Source organism: Mastigoproctus giganteus, chromosome 4 (genome assembly GCF_048544385.1).
Source record: "Mastigoproctus giganteus isolate SK-2022 chromosome 4, ASM4854438v1, whole genome shotgun sequence".
Classification (NCBI taxonomy): Eukaryota; Metazoa; Arthropoda; class Arachnida; order Uropygi; family Thelyphonidae; genus Mastigoproctus; species Mastigoproctus giganteus.
In genome coordinates this window covers 118057621-118071214 of record NC_143578.1, presented here as the reverse complement: position 1 = coordinate 118071214, position 13594 = coordinate 118057621, and the positions used below count along the sequence as shown (strand labels likewise).

The 13594-nt window shown below is 37.1% G+C and overlaps 1 protein-coding gene across 1 annotated transcript in view; it reads left to right on the top strand.

Moving 5' to 3' along the window:
- LOC150087017 (lysine-specific demethylase 4A-like) overlaps positions 1 to 13594 on the top strand; it is a 694533-nt gene that overhangs the window by 311665 nt on the left and 369274 nt on the right. The gene's annotated exons all lie outside the window — the stretch shown is intronic.

The window sequence follows — 13594 nt, the reverse complement described above, 5'->3', positions numbered from 1 at the left end:
TTTAACATTGTGGCTGTAGGATTTTTTGGATCGGAATAGATGGTTTTTTGCAGATAAAGGTTGAAATAAGTATAGCACTTATTTCCAATCTGAACACGAAACTTGTGGCAAGTTTCGTGTTCAGATTTTGGAAACAGGGATTGACTTTCTAAAAAAAGTTAAGTAATTTTTGATTGCTGTCTTTTTCAGTGGCCTAATACATAATGGTTGTCGCATAGTATTGCAGTCATAGGCCTTTGAATAACAGGAATAATCAAGGTTACAGAATATAAACACATTAAAAGTAAAAAGTTGAGGTGTTGGCATAGGAGAATAAGATTCAGTGATGGAATTGTAACCAGCATTTAGGGGGACGTGGTTTGGTACTGGAATCTTCAAGGGAGAGGAAGAGAGATATTTTTATTTAAATTCAAGATCACTGTAAATTACATAAATTCATCTATCTTGTGTGCTTTCTCATTACTTTGAAAGTGACACTGTGGTAATTCTGGGTATATTAGGGACTGTGCAGATTTATTTAAATTTCATAATATTGCATTGTACATTTGGTTAAGCATAAACCAATGAATATATTTACTACCCTTCAAAATTCAAACTGCCTTTCAACTTTATTCTATATGCAGCTCTTCTAATGAAGTTCTAGTGCCTTCTACTGTTAGTTATAATTCTAAAAAATTAATTTATTATTTGTGTAGAGTTTTCTTTATTAAACATATTTGGAAACTGGGTTAGAAATGTAATGAGTCATGGGTATTACAAGGTTTTAATTTAATTTGTACTGCAACTACAGTATTAATGAGCTGCCATAAATCAAAGGGAGTAAGTACTGATTGATTAGATATTGATACATATGGGCATGTTTCTCAATTTGAATGGATTTTGCCCAATATTAGGGAGAAATTAGTCAGGACACTTTTGAGGTTAATAAAGAAATTTCATCTGCCTTTTGGTATGCAGAATGACCTTAGTATTAATTGTATAGTGATAGAATGACCTTAGTATAGTGATATTCATTATATTAATAATGAATTAATATAGTGATTTACCAGAGATGGTACAGATCACTATATTAATTTTCTGGATAATGGGACTGGAATAGGTCGGGTTGGTAGGCAGTCACAAGATTATGACTACTGTCATATCAACAAGACTGGTTAAGGGAAGAAAGTGGTGCTCTTATGAAGAAAGGCTTAAGTTCTACAAATTGCAGTGTCTGGAGACTAGGCACCTGCGAGATGATCTGATTGAGGTGTATAAGGCCTTGAATGGATTGAGCAGGCTCAGTGCTGATGGGATTCTTCTTTCTCAGATTAAAAATGCGAGGAGGCATAAACTGAAATTGAGGAAAGACAGTAGTTGAAGAGATGTGCGGAAATTTGACTTTAGCCAGCGGGTGGTTGATCACTAGAACAAACTTCCTCTGTCATTGTGGAAGTTCATAGCTTAAATAAATTCAAGAAAGAAGTGGGCAAACTTTTGGAGCGAATGGATGGGTGAAATGGAAAGGTTTTTTTTTTTTTTTTTTGCTGATGCTCTTTAAGCTTGCTTTCTTGCATCATATACCTCTACTAACACTAATGCTAATATCAGGAATGCCCAGCGAGGTATCAGAAACCAATCTGTGCAAGCTGTGAACCTTGGTTCATCTCACTCATTACAAAATACACAAGAACTTGGAGTATGTGAGAAAATGGATCAAAGATAGACATATAATTTTGAATAAATGGATTGACGATTGCCATTTACATGTAATTTTGAATAAACTGATTGAGAATTGAAATATGATCATGAATGTATTTGCCTCTGGACAATATTCTTAACATCTTGGATCATACATTACAACAGAATGAAAATTGCTGAGCATTGAGTATGTCACTAAATACAGTGGCCCACAAAAAAACTGCATCACTTGTAGGGTTCAAGTCTGGACTGTTGCCGGACCAGTCCAACACTGTAATGCCAGCATTTCTGAGGTATGTCTGCACCTTAAGGGAGAAAAACGAGGGAAAACGTTGGTGTAAGTATGTTTTAAGCCTTGTGAGACAAAATGTCTCACAAGGCTTTTGGATGTCGGTGGCAATCCCTAATAATGGGATTAAGGCACTCCTCCAAGATAGCAGTGTAGGTTTCTTCATTCACCGTTCTATTAATAAACGTAATTCTGTTCTTACTTCATTAACAACCCTCCAACCTTCATATCATCTGCAAACTTAGACATTAACCCTGATGCACCTTCATCAATATCATTGATAAATGCTGAAAACAACAATGGGCCCAACACCAATCCCTGGGGTAATATTTACTAGTAATATTTATTCCATGAAGAGCAATGTCCATTGATAACCACTCTCTGTCTTCTCCCACTGAACCATTCTTTTATCCATTGCAGCAACTTACCTTTAATGCCTTACTGCTCCAATTTGTACAGTAGCCTTCAATGTGCCAGTATCAAAAGCTTTCCTAAAATCCAAGTATATGAAATCAAAATTATTCTTTGCATGCAATTCCTTTGTGACCACATAGTATCCAATCAAATTGGTCAGACAAGACTTCCCCTTAACAAACCCATGCTGTCTCTGAACTATAGTTGCAGTCTTGTCTAGATGATCTTGCATCGCTTCCTTAACCAGTGACTTCATTATTTTCCCTGAAACAAAAAGTTAGACTAACAGGTCTGTAATTACCTCTGTCACCCTTTGATCCCCTTTATTTGAATTGTGGACACATTTGCACATCTCCAGTCCATTGATACCTCCCCTGAGTCAAAGAAAGTTTTCATAATTATGGCTAAGGGTTTGCTTACTTTCTTTGCTGCCTCCTTTAATATAACTGAATAGGTCCTGCCACCCCAGGTGCCTTCCTTAGGTTTAATTTCAATAATTTCTCCTCCACTTTGCTCTAAGTTATTACAAAATCACTTAGCTCCCAGTTAGAGTTTGATAAACTTTTGGTATTGCCCTGCTTGAATAACTCCTCGTGTGAATGTAGATACAAAATACTCATTCAGTTTATCAGCTATCTGAGAATGACCATGTACTACAGTTAAACCATTGATATCAAGTGGACCAATATGATTCTTCCATTTCCTTCTAGAGTTTACATAAGTAACGAACTCTTTGCTGTTTTTTGTTGCATCCTTTGCCAAAAATTTCTCGAAATCTGCCTTCGCCTTCCTAATCTCCTTTGTGACTTGATTACAGACTAGCTTATATCTGCCATAGGCTTCGGTGTTGCCTGATAATTTATATGCATCCCATGCAATTTTCTACTCTGCCATGAGCCACATTAATTCATCTGATATCTATTTAGGGCTAAACCTTGAACAGTATTTCTTAGTTGGTATGAAAAGCCTAGTACCCTCCAAGATTAAAACCCTGAAGCCTTCCCATTTAGAATTCACTGTTGGTTACATCATCAGTTGATCCCACTGTATAGAATTTAAAAACTCTCTGAGACCACTGTAGTCACCTTTACAAAAGCAAAAACCCTTCTCTTTACACTTATGGTAGTTACATCTTTAAGTAAATCCCACATCAGTGCACTCTGATCACTGCCACCTAGTGGTTCCTTTATCTGCAGATTCTTAATGCATGAAGAATTACTGCTGATAATCACGTCAAGAGTGTTACTTCTGGCATTCCCTTCCTTGCCCACTCGAACATGTTGCTGTAGAAAACAGTCATCCAATAAATCTACAGAAGTCTTGCTAGTGTGCGAGTGACCAATCCACAAGTTCCAATCAATATCTGGAAATTAAAATGCCCCATTATGAACTCCAGGGGCTCACATCTGGTGAGTATGGGCTATGCACACCCAGGGTCCTTAGCTGGATATCATCTTTCTTGGTGATGCCTTTCTGCTCTCTCTCTATCTCTCTCTCACACACACACACATACAGAGGGTAATTCAGAATATATATATATATATATATATATATTTTTTTTTTTTGGACTGGTGCAGCCTAAGCTTCAAGCTTGCTTGCACTATATGGCTAATAATAAGACATTCTGATTTACTTTCCCACTTTATTTCTCTGCACAATGGCACATTTTACTCATCAGACTCATTAGGCCTATAACACACACCTACTCTCATTATCCCTTCCCCAGTGCTTATGTCACACCACACTGATTCAATGTTGCATTGTCCCAGTGTCAATCGGATGCAATTCCTTAGATTTTATTGGTTTCTTAACTAACAGCATAACCTCTCCTTCCTTCCTTCCTGGCACCTCCATAGCCAGGTGGGCAGGAGCAGCAGTGCGTAGCACCCACTTCTTGATTAGACCGGGATTCGAGCCAGTGTCCACCAAATATGGAGGATGTGGAAAGGTCAGGGAATGACGAGCGCATACCCCCGGAGCAATATGGCCTTAGTTGCTAATGCTCCTAAAAACCAAATAACAATAACAATAGCCTTCCTTCCTGGCCTATTTGTCCTTTCTGTATGCATTGTACTCCCCAATTCCAATTCTGCACTGCTTATATCCATGTGGCACCACGTCTCTGATATCCCAACATCCACTTTTGATATCTTGACCAGCACCTTAAATTCATCAAATTTATTTACTTTACTCCCAGCATTGATGTACATCCAAGTATACATATACCTATTATTACTCTTAGTTACCCTAACATAACCCATGTATTTACTTGTGCCATGATGAATCCCAGCAGACCTTGAAATCCCCAGGACCTCGCTTTGCAGGCTGTTCCTCATTCCAATAGGAATCACTTTCACCCATTGCCTGTGGTTACCTATTAGTATGTGAATCTTCCCCCCCCCCCACAAAGCTAGCAGTTTTCCTATCCACCTAACACTGCCCCGATAGCATCAGCAAATATTCTTGTAGCCTTTCTATTTAATTGTATCCCATCCCTGTGGAAACAATCTCTCTTGTTAACAAGCACAGACCGCTTTGAGAAAAATTTTACCCCATGAGCCTTGCATAATCTCCTGGGCCGAATTGATTGACAAGGTTCTCATCATATATTCCTCCTATCATGTCTGGGCAGAATTTGCAGATACTTTCAAATTTAACCGTAACTCGTAACTTTTTGTCAACATTGACCTGTACTTGTTAAGTAAGTCTGCAGATCTCCTACTCTTTATATCATTAGTGCCAATATGTACAACAGTATCACCCTTTGTGCCCTTAAAGGATGATATCTGCCCTACAATGTCACCAACCTTTGCCCCTGGTAGACATACCTTGGGCCTATTACACCTATCCTTTTTGCACAATATATTTGCCATGTCTGACAATAGAGAGACCGACAATAACCAGCTCTTGTGGGACCAGTGCTTCCTGCCCTGAAGGTTGCTGCTGTGTTGCCTGATAATCAAATGCAAGCTCTGACATTGATTTGGGCAGCTGAGAGCTTGATGGGTCCCCCAATTTAAGTCCTTTGAGGGCATCTACCATGTCCTTCAAAATAAAGGCCGATAACGATGCTGAGTTGGCACCTAACTTCTTCACTCTACTTACATTGAGCACACACAAAGACATCCCTCTTGGTAACGTGTCCCATCCCAGAAAGGTCTGCAAACATCTCACAAGTTGCACATTTCTTTAGGCTGTGATGCGTTAGAGAATCGGCAACTTCGGTTGTTCCCCGAGCCACAGCACTCCTGCTACTTTGTGCACATTGCTTTGCTGCTCTAGTCTGGGGCATGATTTCTGTTTAAATGCAATTTAATTAATTAACAAAGAAAATAAGTAAATTTTATTGATTAATTTACTATACTATACTTGACAATACAATACTATACTAAGCTAATTCAGTAATATGCATTCCGCTATATACTTTTACGTTATACTTTAGCTATCAAATTAGAGATTTATGTTATCAAGTTACACTATACCGTAGCGATCACAATGCTAAATTAGTTGCATCCTTAGCTAAATATAAAAGTTATATCCCAGAAAGTGATTAAAACCTTCAAAATACTTATTTATTAAAATTAAAACCCTACTATTCTTCTATGTTATGATATTCCAGCCAAAACACCAATACAATAGTGGTAAGAGTAGTGAGTTGTAACTTGCCAAGTCAATAGCTAAATTTAAAAAAATACCCTGACGAACACTACTAAGCCTATTTAATTTATTTATAAAGCACAAATTAATATGTTAACAGCAAAACAATACAAGATTATATGTCCAAAACCCTTCAAAACACTTATTTATTACAATTTAATCCTTACTATTTTTCTGAGCTACTGGTTATGCTACAATATAACCGACAAAAGCACTGCCACAATAGCGGTAGGCGTAGTGAGTTGTAACGTACAAAATCATTAGCTAAATTTAAAAAATAAGCTAATGAATGCCACTAAGCCTATTTAATCTATTTGTAAAATGCAAATTATTACGCTAACTAATCAAAAATATGATAAAATTTCAACGAAAACTTATCGGCTTGCAGCAGCTACAGAAGTATATGTCTTTACCAAGTGACATCCATTGATTGTCATTTATCTTTACGTTATCAACATACAGTAGACTTTCGAGTCACCATAGTTTTTTGTCAGGCCACTTTAAAAAAAAATAAATATAATTGCATATTGTAGTTATTTTAATCAATATATATAAATAAATAAAGTTTATATATATGAGTAAAAAAGATGTGTCATGCAACCAAGGCTTGGTCATTTTAATGGATGGCAAACTGTATTTAATCCATGATATTAACTTAGAAGTAAGTGGTATGAAGATACTTGTATCTTCGATACAGATGTGCCCACAAGTTGAGGATCAAAAAAAAAATTTGAGGGCATCCACCATGTTCTTCAAGCTCTCATATAGGCTCATAACAATGTTGAGTTGGTGCCTAGTATTCTCGCACTTCTTACATGGAACACACACAAAGGGCAATATCTCCCATTCCTGATAACTCTGCAAGCATCAAACAAGCTGTACATTTCATAAGGCCGTGATTGGAAGGACAAACCCCCCTCAGTTCTCTCCAAAGCCATGCCACTCCCACTAGCTTGACCCCTTTTCTTTGTTGCTCTTGCCTAAGGCTTAATTTTTCATTCAAATTCATTATAATTGAAAATACAGTAAACCCCCGCTATTCACGGTATCTGTATTCACGGTCGCTGATTGAATATAAAATGAAACCTAAAAAAATGTGAATTTTAAAGCGCCGTGAACATTTTCCGCCATAAAAAAACGTGGGCGTGGCTAAAATTATCTTCACCGGTCAAAATTGCGCTCGGTGGGTGGGGGGAGAGGGGTCACAAAATCTCAAGCATGGATGTTTCTCGCTAATCCTTGTTCAATATGTGTTATGCTCTTGTCATGGAAGATTTCTCATTTGCTTTTAATTTATATGCTACAAAAGTGATAAATCTACCGTTTTGCAATGTAAAACAGACTTTTTTGAGTGTGTTAATGGAAGAAAGTGACTTTATTGTGGACAAGTTCTTTCTAACCCGTACAAAAATATGGCTACGAATAACAAGGGAAATGTGAGAAGATCAGAGAAGGTGATGACATTAGCGAATAAAATTGAGTTATTAGATAAAATTTCTAATGGTGAAAGTGTCTCCTCAGTGGCAAAACATTATAAAATCAATGAGTTAATGATACGATCAATCAAGAAATCGGAATAAAATATCCGACATAGTGTCCGTGAAAACGCGCTAATTGCTTCAAAAATTTGCTCTGTAACTCGTGATGTTTAATTATAAAAAATGGAAAAAGCTTTAAATATGTGGATAGAAGACCGAACTCAAAATAAAATTCCGTTAAGTTCACTTATCATTCGTGAAAAGGCAAAAATCCTTTATCAACACTTTAGCAAAATTGGTGATAGCACTGGTGGGATAAGTTTTTTTTAGCTAGCAAAGGCGCTGAAAGATTGGCGCTGACGTTTGAAAGATTTGTTTGAAATTTCTAATAAATATTATATTTAATATTAAATTGTTTCTTATTTTCATTTCGATGCCATATGCTTGCATTTCACTATGTACTGTCTATGTACCTAGTCATATTATGAAGGTACATATAATACATACATAGACACAATTTTAGACCAGTTTTTCTTATATATTTCATACTTTGGAATGGAACCCCTTTATTACTGTGGGAGCCATAACTCAGTATTCGGGCTTTCGGTATTCGTGGCATTTCTCAGGAACATAACCCCCGCGAATAGCGGGGGTTTACTGTACTACACTTAACAAATATAGGCAATGCAGTAATAACACTATACACCAGTTATGCTATGAAGTTTCCATTATTAATGATATATAATTAAATTTTGAATTTTCTTATCAATACAAAAAAATGGCAGCAGAAGTTGAATTTGGTTCCTTAAGATTAAGTTATACATGATAAGGAACAAATTCACCAATGTAATCAGAGAATCACAAATGGTAACTACAGTTGCAATTCTAAATGAAAAGTTAAATTATAATGTATAAAAAAATTATTCAACTAACACCATTCGAACTTTATTATTATTAGCATATGGTGTAAGGAAGCCTGAGGCTTATGCTGCACCAGCCAAAAAATAAAAACAAAACTGAATTACCGTGAGAGAGAGAGAGAGAGAACAAGAATCAGAAGTAGAAGGGAATCACCAAGAAAGAGAAGAATGATGATATCCTGCTCAGGACCCTTGATGTGCCATACCAATACTCACTATACGTGAGTCCCTGAGGTAAATGGGGACCTTCCCCGAATACAAGGAAGCTCTCATAATCACGGCTAAGGGTTTACTTTCTTTGCTGCCTCCTTTACAGCTACCTATTTACCGCAGTTAAAAATTAAAATTTCTTGCCACTCACTCTAATATTATAACAATGGCAGCAAGGTTCGAACAATATAAAGGTTCTATATATATTAGCATTAGTAAAGGCACATGATGCAAGAAAGCAAGCTTATATAGCATCAGGAAAAAAAAAATAATAAAATCTTCTCATTTCACCCATCTACTCGCTCCAAATGTTTGGAACGAGTGGATGGGTGAAACCACCCGCTGGCTAAAGGCAAACTTCCACATATCTATTCTACAACTGTCTTTCCTCGAGTTGAATTTATGCCCTCTCAGTCGGTTATTCTGAGCAAGAGGAAGAATCCCATCAGCATTGAGCATGCTCAAACCATTCAAGGCTTTATACACCTCAATCAGATCTTTTGCTGCACTGACAAAAACGGGGAGGGGGGGAGCAATTAACATTCTAGCAATCAACGACTTACATTCTAGCAATCAACGACTTACATTCTAGCAATCAACGACTTACTCTCTAAAAGAAAACTTTTACTTACTTACTTTTCAACGACTTACTCTCTAAAAGAAAACTTCCCACAATCCAGTCTGTAGGTTAAGTGGATGCAATGTTATATTACAGTCATTTTATATGTATCAGTGTTTTCCGTTTCTATTCTAAAATTACATTTCTGTATATTTGCCACCAGAATTCCCCCCCCCCCCACATAGAATTTACTAGTCTTTGAACTAACGCAATTGTGTAATGAATAATAAATTGCATTGGTTTCTGTTCCTTGTAGCATGTTGATTGAAGTTTGTTGTTTTTTTTTTTTTTCCAGTACACAGAGATACCAAATGCTTATTCCCACAAATTACAAGATGTCTTTATTAAAAGGCACCAGGCCCTGTCTCAATAATTTTTAGATTTAGGCTATTTGTTGTTTCGACTTTTTTTTTTTTTTTTTTTACCATATTTCATTTGTAATTATTGAATTTGATGTTCAAACCGGACTAAGTATTACCATTTAGATTATACAGTTTCTAAATTTCAGTTTTGCATAATCAGCAGCTTTTTTCTTTAGTGGGAAAGTTGTTCCCTACCCTTGGGTTAGCCTAAAATTTTCATTTTTATAATACTGAAACAAATGTTAACCAAAATTACTTAAACAAAAAAAAACATAACAGTTATGTGTAATGCCCTTCTTCAGTATATGCATTTAGCTGGCTAGAACCATTACTAGGGCAGTGCACATTGCTTCTACTTAACACTTTTTTTTTTTATTCAAATAAAATCTGTTTACGCTTATTTCAGAAGTACAGTGGTGATGTTTTTACACTAAACCAAGGACAGGATTCAACTTTCCTATGGAAAAAAAGTCAGTTGATTTGACACATTTTAAATTTAGAAATCACAAAATATAAACGTTAATTTTAATATCAAATTTCAAATCAGATACAACATAAAAGGTCCAGATGACAGTAGCCTAAATATAAAAATAGGCAAGCTAGATTCCAGTGCCTGGAAATTGAAATAGTCTGTATATTAAAATGAGCCACTGATTGACATGATGTTAATGTTTCATATTTAAGCTCACGGTGAATCAGCAGTTGCTTCTTTTTTTTAAGAAAGTTTTTAATATATCATTTAATATTTTTTGGCAATGTTCTAGAATTCTTCTGAAACCCTTCTTGTGAACTTAAAATTTACTTGCAAAAGAACTAAGGTACACAAACTTATGCATTTGTGCAAATAAATGGAATTATGCAGGTATCAGATAAGTTTATGGCACAAAATAGGATTGTATGGTATAATTATCTTCATTTTACACACCACATATTCTGTGAAGAATGGTGGGGGGGGGGCACACAATCATAACACATGAAATTTAATATTTTTATTAATAAAATTTAGAGACAAATAACATTTTTATTTCTCAATAGATATTAATAAATGAGTTAATAGTGGAGAATGTGCTAAGTGTAATATTATACAGGCAATCCCCGTATAACAGGGTATTTCTACAACACGGTTTCACTCTAACACGATTGATAAATTGCAGAAATCCTCGCACAACACGGTGCTTGTGTAACACAGTTTCGCTTTAACACGGTTAGAGAATTTCGTGTAAATCTTGCATAACAGGGTATTTTTGTGCGGGGGAAACCCTGCTATTACGTTGAATTTAATTTTTCAACATTTCCACTCTTTGAATCCTGCTGTTGACTTGCTAGTCAAAAAAAAAAAAAATTATTGAGAAATCCCTGTATTTTATTTTGTTGGGAAATACCCATGTTACATTCTGTGCTATTGAACTTGTGGAAAAATCTAGATTTCAAAGTTTTGGATAGCACACCAGGCCATCCAAATGTTGAAATTATGTTCCTACCACCACAGTTATATTCGGTTAATACAACTTCTTTCATTCAGTCATTAGATCAAGACATTATATCCACAAAAATCTGTTTAGGGTGGAAATGACATCAGAGGTAAAACCAAATCAATTCAGATGATGGTGGCGCAGATTTTGGTTACAATGGATTTTGGAAAAAAATGATTCCAAATCTATTGGAGTAATGGAAGCATGGAAACATTTCTCAATTGTGGACTATCAGAATCGTAGCTTTATCACTGAAAGAAGTAAAACTGTTGATGTTAAATGTGTGTGGAAAAATGCATGGCCAGAGTCAGTTCATTCAGGAAATATGGTCGAGCCGGTAGAAAACAGAATTGGTGAGATAGAATCGCCCTTCTCTCCACACCAGGTGGAAAATACCCGAGTTCGAATCCAGTCGATTACAGGTAGAATTTTTATGGGTCTTTTTCACAACGTGGCTGAGTTAATTGGGCGAGGGTAGCAGAGTAACATGACCTTAGTCCCTGATACTTTTAAAGATAGTGAAGACGTTCAAGAATTACTGGTAGGAAAAAGAGGTTGGTAAAGTGGATTTTGTGGAAATGGCATCGGAGGTAAAACCAAATCAATTCAGATGATGATGGCACAGATGAAAATTCTAAACTTCCAAATTTTACACTAAAAAACGTATGGGAAGGCATAAAGTTAGCCGAGCAATTAGAACCTTATTTTTTGAATGCAGATTCTTGAATGAAAGGAGCCCAAAGTTCAAAAGGGAGTTTAAAATTGCTTAGTTCCATGCAATGAAATTCACAAAGATTTATCAAGCAAAAGCAAACAAACCAAGATCACTGGTTTTTTAAAGAGAGCAGAAGATACACAAAATCTAGAAGGGTGTATTTTTGTTAGCTTTTGGAACGTAATCCCCCTTTTTGTACTTTTTCTTAGTCCCGTATAACATGGTTTCACACAACACGACATTTTATAGGAACCTAACTACCGTGTTATACGAGGGTTACCTGTACATATAAACTGCTTGTGCAGATGCCCAGTTTCCCTGAACAGAGGTGAGGTGTAGGATTTCTTGATTTACACCTTGAAATACGGTGTGTATTATGCAAAAAATGAAGCAACTGCAGGTGAACTACAGCATGGATTGGGACACAGTATAAAAAACACTTGATTACTGAGCTCCATTAATCAATGTTACTCTTGTTCTTCAGATGGGAAAGGCAGCGGACTTAAGCAAGTTTGACAAAGGTCAAGTTGTAATGGCCAGATGACTGGGTCAGAGCATATCCGAAACGGCACTGCTGGTGGGGTGCTCACAGTCAGCTGTGGTTAGTACCTACCGAAAGTGGTCCGAGGAGGGGGAACCCATGAATCACCGGGGAGGTGTTGGATGACCATGGCCCATCGATGCTTGAGGTGTATGTGCCAACAGAAGTCAACTGTGGCGCAACTAGCAGGTAATTGGAATGCTGGTGATGGGAGAAATGTGTCACAACACACAGTACATCGAACCTCCCTGCTGAAAATGGGGCTGCAGGCTGCTCCAAGTGCCCATGCTAACCACGGTTCACCGGTGACAGCGCCTACAATGGGAACGCGAGCATCGAAACTGGACCTTGAGTGATTGGAAAAAGGTCGTTTGTTCCGATGAATCGCGTTTTGTGTTGTACCACATGGATGGCCGGGTACGTGTACATTGTTTACCTGGGGAAGTGATTGTGCCTGGATGTACCGTGGAATGAAAGCAAGCGGTGGTAGCAGTGTCATGCTTTGGACGATGTTCTGCTGGGTACCTTGGGTCCAGTTATCCATGTGCAGGGCCCTCAGACTGGTCTTCCCCTCTGGCAGTGCCGTCTTTCAGCAAGATAATGCATCATGCCACACCACCCAGATTGTTTGAGACTGGTTCGCGGAACATGAGGAAGACTTCCAGGTATTGCCCTGGCCTCCAAATTCTCCAGACATCAATCCCATCGAGCATCTCTGGTTTGTATTGCAACAGCAACTCCTCCAAATTCTCCAGACATCAATCCCATCGAGTATCTGTGGTTTGTGTTGCAACAGCAACTCCGATCTGTGCCATCTCAACCACGGACCTTACAGGAGTTAAATATCTTTTGGCTGCACATGGAGGACCAACATCATACTAGGTAGGTGGTCATAATGTTTTGGCTCATAGAAAGGATGTATCACTATTCAATATCAATTAAATTTGGCTTCAATTCCAGTGAATCTTTTCAGTTTTAAATTGGAGAATCCCACATTTGACAGTTAAAACTAAACATCTTCCCCTCTTCCAAATTTTAAAGTTATTTTCATGTTGCCAACCATTATATTAGACAGATAAGATACAGCAACACACACACACTGGATGCCTTCAAGGCAGTTCACACATTAATTAATGGACACATCTGAAATGACATTCAGAAATTATATATAGATATACAGGATGTCTCTACATGTATGGGTGCTTACAGGATTGATTCATGACCTGAAAACAATGGG